Source organism: Cibotium barometz, chromosome 30, assembly GCF_041138505.1.
Source record: "Cibotium barometz isolate CiBa-2024 chromosome 30, ASM4113850v1, whole genome shotgun sequence".
NCBI lineage: Eukaryota > Viridiplantae > Streptophyta > Polypodiopsida > Cyatheales > Cibotiaceae > Cibotium > Cibotium barometz.
The window spans coordinates 5,444,771-5,451,347 of NC_141075.1; positions in this window are offsets into that span (position 1 = coordinate 5,444,771).

Sequence of the window (6,577 nt, forward strand, 5' to 3'; positions counted from 1 at the left end):
GGGTGACCAACTACTGCTGAGAGTAGAGGATGTTGAGAGTAGAGGAATGCTGAGAGTAGTGTGTGCTGAGAGAAGTGTGTGCCGACTTATTGTCAGTGTGATGTGTAATGAAGTATAGCTTTGTAAACTCTCATTATTAGTTGACACTCATTTCATGAAGCTTGCAGCATGTTGAATCTTGCAAGTGTCCATCTGTACTAGGTATCAGTTTTGTGTTACTCTGTAATTCTTATGAAATGAAATTAAAAACACACTTGCCATTGTTTTCTATCTTCTGTGTCACATGTTATTCTGGGATGTCTGAGTGTGTTGTGTTTTTGCTTAATAGTACATGCTGTGTAAGAGAGAGAGTGTGAGTGTGATATGCAAAGGAGTGATGCAGAATAAGAGTTGGGAAACATTGTGTATGAGCTTATCCAGCTGAGCGGAGTCTGTAATGTTCCTCATGATGATCATGTAAGGGTTAGTGTTTTGAATCCAAAATAAATAAAGGGAGTCTGTAATGTTCCTCATCATGACCATGTAAGGGTTAGTGTTTTGAATCCAAAATAAATAACGGGAGTCTACATGTCTCCCACGGCATTGCTTGACTAGTCTGATACACCAAACCCGAAAGCCTCGACAACCACATTCATCGGTAACCATCTAGATACATCTCTGGATGGGGGGACCATGGTGGGGGTCAATGGTATGACCCATCATCTAAATTCTCTTAATGACCCCACTTCACCCGAATAATTGTGCTTCATGTCTAATCCATCCTACCCATAACTTCTTCTTTGGCTCAACACCTATGGATCCTCGCTATCAACTACCAATCCTATCAACACAGGATCCCAGAGCTCCACTGACAGAAGAAGACAACCCACAAAAAGTAAAAGAGAGAACATTGCAACCCGATAAGTCAACATCCACGGGAGCCAAGATACCCACTATGGTGCCTTTGACAAAGATGCTAGAGCTTTAAGTAACATTGCCATCAACATACAGAATCTCGGAGCGCAAGCAGTTTCCATGCACTTTGTCTCCTTGTCCCTTTGGAATTCCCCCGTTGCCACTTCCTTACTAACACCATTGTTTTACTAACCCCTCTTGAATAATACCACCTACCACTTGGATATTGCTCATTATTATGTGCTAGTCTACTCATTCAAGTACTCTGACTCCTCTAATAAGGATGTTTCGCCGCAAAGGCAACAAAAAAGAAAAAATACCAAAAACAAAATAAAGAGTACTACCGGGTACATACAAGAAAGCGAATTCATAAGAGCCCATCAGACTAGTTGGATACCTAATCACTAGAACTCCACTAACTTCTTTCCATTGTACTAACTCCCCCATCTCCTCTCATTTCTGGAGAGACAACAGAACCAACCAAGTGCAACACTTCCCAACGTCCCTCGACAACCTCTCACTGATCATGAGGACATGATCGAAGGGGAGTATGTTAACCATATACTGGTTAGCATATTCCTACGAAATTAGTTAACACATTCTTACAACAACTATGCATACTTATGTAATGGGCACCATTACTATATTGTAAATCCAATCATTTGATGATGGAAACACCCTAAAGACACTCCCACGCATTAAGCTTTGAAGGACAGACAAGAGGATCTTGGTTAGTTGGCCAAACCATAGAGAAAGTCCTTGTAACTATGTTTTGGGCACCTCGGGTCACTTACTCCCGAGCGGCCTAGTGGAAAAAGGCTTGGAGTTATAAAAGCCAATTTCTCTTGTTTGTAACTCATTCTCCCATTTGTGCAATAGAAGTATAGTGTTCTCCCTCTCCCTCTCTCTTGCAACTCTAATCTAACATGTGTGGTGTGCTTAGGGTTAGGGTTTGGGAGTGATTAGTACTAATCACTTGTTTCCTCATGCTTCCCTCTTGCTTGAGTGATTAGGCTACCAACGCGATTGTCTTCTGTGGAGATCCCACACGATCTTTAGAGAGGTTGTATTACCTATTGGATTAGAGCAACCGCCTTGGGGTGACGAGTGTGGGAGGACAACGATGGTGATGAACGGCTACAGTGGAGCTCTTGAGCATCGCTCGAGCTTGGCAGATAGGCAACTTACCATGACACATTAGGGTAGGGTTCCCTTAAGAGATGTTTTAGTTAGAGCTGTCCAAAAATTATAGCTTATATATAGTGATGTATGTGGTCCTATGAAAATACCTGGGTATATCTATTAAAATATAAATCATAGGTTTTTATGTGCTTCAAGCACTTTGCTACTATGGTTGAAAATGCTTTTGCGTGTAATATTGGTATGCTAATCGAGGGAGAGTATATATGTCTTAAACAGGTGTCTCACAAAGGCTTTGTATACAATTAGTCCTTTTGAAGCTTGGAATGGCAAAAATCCCTCTGTGGCTCACTTGCACATTTTTTCTTGGCATGCTTATGCACTTATGCTAGAGCAAATTTGTAGCAAGCTTTTTTGAAGATAAGGCTGTTAAATGTACTTTTGTGGGATACAGCTCGAAAAGTAAGGGTTATCATCTCTATCATCTTGCTACCAAGCAGATTCTTATGAGTAGAGATATTGTATTTGTGGAAGATGCAATTTAGACCTTGCTTTCATGTAAAAAATTAGTAAAACGTATATTCGCATGACATATTTCCTTCCATTGTTCAATGTAAGACACATTGATGTAGAGCATTTGGGTAATCAAAGGAATGCTGAAAATCAACCCACACAAGTTAACAAATTAACATGTTTTTCAGCCCATAGATCAGCCTATTGATGAGGTTAATGTTGATGATGTAGTTGATGAGGAAACAAGGGAAATTTAGGAGTCAAAAAGTATGCTAAAATGGCTGGTGAAAACAATACATGATAGCAAATTGGCCACTCCTTGGCCTAGCAAAACACGTGTAGGCTCTCATCATATATCTCTTGTTGATAGTTTATGTGATGAAGAGGAACCTATCTTCTTTAATGAAGCAAAGGAATCTGAAAATTGGATGAGTGCTATGCAATCTGAGTATGATTCGTAAAAAATGATACATGGAATTTGGTAGACTTGCCTCTTGGCAAGAAGGCCATTGGTACAAAATGGGTTTATAAGCTTAAACATAGAGTGGATGGTAGTGTTGAGTGATACAAAGCTAGGCTTGTTGCAAAGGATTATGTATAAGAGAAAGACATTGACTGTGGGGTGAAATCTTTGTACACACATGTAGTATGACTAACATTTCATTTACAGCACACAAAGTTTGGAATGTATGTCAGTTAAATATCAAAACTGTTTTCTTGAATGGAGATTTTCACTCATGAGGAGTTTATGTATCTCAACCTAGTGGTTTTGTTTAAAAAAGTCAAGAATCAAAAGTATGCAAATTGAAGAAAGCTTTATATAGTCTTAAACAGGCTCCCAGAGCATGGTACAAAAAGATACATGTTGCATAGGGTTTTTGTAATAGCCCAACTGATAGTGCACTGTATAGTAAGAGGACTAAGGATGTTTTATTGGTCATTGTGTTATATGTTGATGACATGTTACTCATGTTGGATAGGTGTCATCTCTAGATGGTGTCACGCTAGTGGCGCACTCTTTAGCCTCTAGGCATTTTTGGGATTTATAGCATTCATTTCCATTTTTTCCTATTTACACACATTTTTGGATGGAGGAACTTTCCTATATATATGAGGCATTGTAGTTCATTTCTAATCAAGTTGGCTAGTGGTTCATTCATGAGTTCTTGAGTACATTGTCTCTTCTCTCATCTCTTCTTTCTCACATGGTATCAGAGCAAGGTGGTGGCGCACATAGAGCCTCCTTATCCTTCTTCCTCTCTACCTCTAGTCCTCTTCAACAACCCTGCTTTCAATAACGTTTTTTCATTCTTTGATTATTTGCTAAACGAATGCGTTTTTGAGGATTATGTCCTAAGGACCTACTGGAATCATTGTGGTCTACAACTTTGCAGAAGAAAGTTTTCGCAAATTCCTCACGGTTTTTGAGTTATTCTTCGCAGACTGCTTGCATGCAGAATTTCTGCTTGCGTTTTTTGTAGAAGCCCTTACTCATCATCCTTGCACTCATTCAATGATGCAAGAGGCTTCAAACCAGCCCCTTACCATCCTCTACAAGTGTGTTTTTAAACCACTTCAATCCGAGTCCTACAACTCTACTTGCGGTGAAAACATTGCCAACTAGTTTTCCCTACATGCGGTAGCGTTTTTTTGGAGGCTTCTTGTGGAGAGATTTCTTGGCTGCATTTTCATCATCAACTTCAGCCCTCTTCATGGTGTTTTGAGGTACATATTCATCCTCTTTTCTACACCTTTCTACTGGCTAAAAATTCCACTTTGCTACACACTTTGTGTTTGCGTTTTTGTGGACAATCAACTCCTCCATACTTCTTCTACATAAGGCTACATTCTCAGCCCTCTTTTGGTGGTTTCTACAGAGTCTATTGGTTCATATATCGGCTGTGTTTTGTGGCACTATCTTTGTGCATATTTTGGAGATACTTCCTTGGTGGACAGCCCATCTATTGGCTGCGTTTTTGGAGGTACGACACTTCTTCCCTTGTGTTTTCCCACCCTCCTCTCCCTATGGGATCTCGGAAGTCCTCTACTCCAAAAGACAAAGGCAAACTTGAAGATACTATGGATTCTACATCTCCTACGATAGTTGGACCGGCAACTACTACAACGGAAGTTGGTGCAATTCCTTCTTCGGTAGGTGCTTCTACTTTCTCTTTTCTATCCATAACCATTACCTTCTACGGATTCTTTCACTCTTTCTTCTTTGTCCTTTATGCCTTCCTATCCACATACTTCTATGCCCTCTATGGTATATCCCCCTACATCATCTATGCCCTCTATGGTATATCCCCCTACATAATCTATGCCTTTTATGGCAACTTCATCTACTATGATTCCTTCTTCTTCTACTTCCACTACTACTCCTCTCCCCACTCAATCATATCAGCCCTTTAACCCATTCACTCAATCTTTGAGCCTTCCAAGTCTTTTCGATTCACAAAAGCTTACCCCAAACAACTACCACACTTGGTCCTTGTTTATGCAACTTCTTTTGGAAAGCGCCGGGGTGTGGTCTATAATCACTTCTCCGCATATGGTGCCTTCTCAATATCAAACCTATATGGATGCATGGGCCAAAGCTTTACTTGTGCATGGCATGTCTACATCGGTTGTGTCTCAATTTCTCTCTACAAGGAGTACGGCTCAACAATTATGGCACGCTATACAAATGCAATATGGAAGACTTTCAACGGTTAAGATGGCTAAGTTGGAAGAAGATTTGGATAAGCTTTCTATCTCTGAATTCGACAACATAGTGGAGAAGCTTGGAGAATTCAATCGAATCAAGCAGCAACTTGAAGAGTTTGGTACATTGGTAAGCAATCCGGTCCACAAGCTACTTGGTAAATTGCCTTTTTCTTTTGAATCGTTCAAAGATAACATCTTTCTTCGAGTTCCTTTCCCTTCCTATGAAGAGACTATGTGTCTTCTTCATGATAAGTGCCTTACTCGCAAGCAAAACAAAAAGGACTCGGCTTTTGTAAGCCAAGGCAAGGGCAAAGGCAAAGGCAAGGGGAATGATCAACACAAAGGCTCTAATTCCAATGCTAAAGATTCTTCAACCAAAGGCGACAAGGATAGATCAAAGGATTCTTCAACCAAAGGCGACAAGGACAAATCAAAGGATTCTTCCAAGGAGTGCACTTTCTGTGGTCGTAGTGGCCATACGGAGGATCGTTGTTTTGCTAAGAAGGCGGCATCCAAGAAGGTAAAAGCTGAACTTGAATCCAAATCTAAGGGTTCTTCTACATCATCTTCTCATGATAAAAACAAAGACAAGATGGAAGGCGATAACGCCAAGATTGCATATGTTGCTATGTCTTCCACTTCATGTGACACATCACTTGTGGTAATCAAAGATCTTGATATGCATACTGCGGATGAGTGGATTGCCGACAGTGGTGCTACCTCTCACATGACGAATAGTTCTTCCTTATTGGAAAACTATAAGTCTATCTCTTCATCAATACACATTGGTGATGCTTCGTCTCTCCCTGTGAATGATTGGTATTGGTGATGTTTCTTTTGGAGATGCTATCTTACATGATGTTTTGCATGTGCCTAAGATATCTGCCAACTTATTTTCTATCTCTAAGGCTACTTCTAAAGGTCTTAGGATTTACTTTGATGATGAAGTGATTGAAATCATTGATAGACAGTCACTTTCTTGTGTGGCACATGGTTATCAAAATGCTGGGCTTTATCATAGAAGCTCTTTTATAGCACAGTTGTCACCACCACGTGAGTCTCATCTTCATCAATTATTTGCTTCTCCTAAAGCACTTGTTGATAGTGATCTATGGCATTTTTGCTTTGGCCATGTTCCTCTTGCTACTTTGCAACATCTTGTCTCACATGACATGGTTACAGGTCTACCAAAGCTTCAGAAACCTCACCATCATATTTGTTCTTCTTGTACTTAAGGAAAGCAACATCGGGATTCTTTTCTAGAGGAGGCTACTCATAGGGCCACACGCATACTTGAGCTTATTCATGCTGATCTTGCAGGACC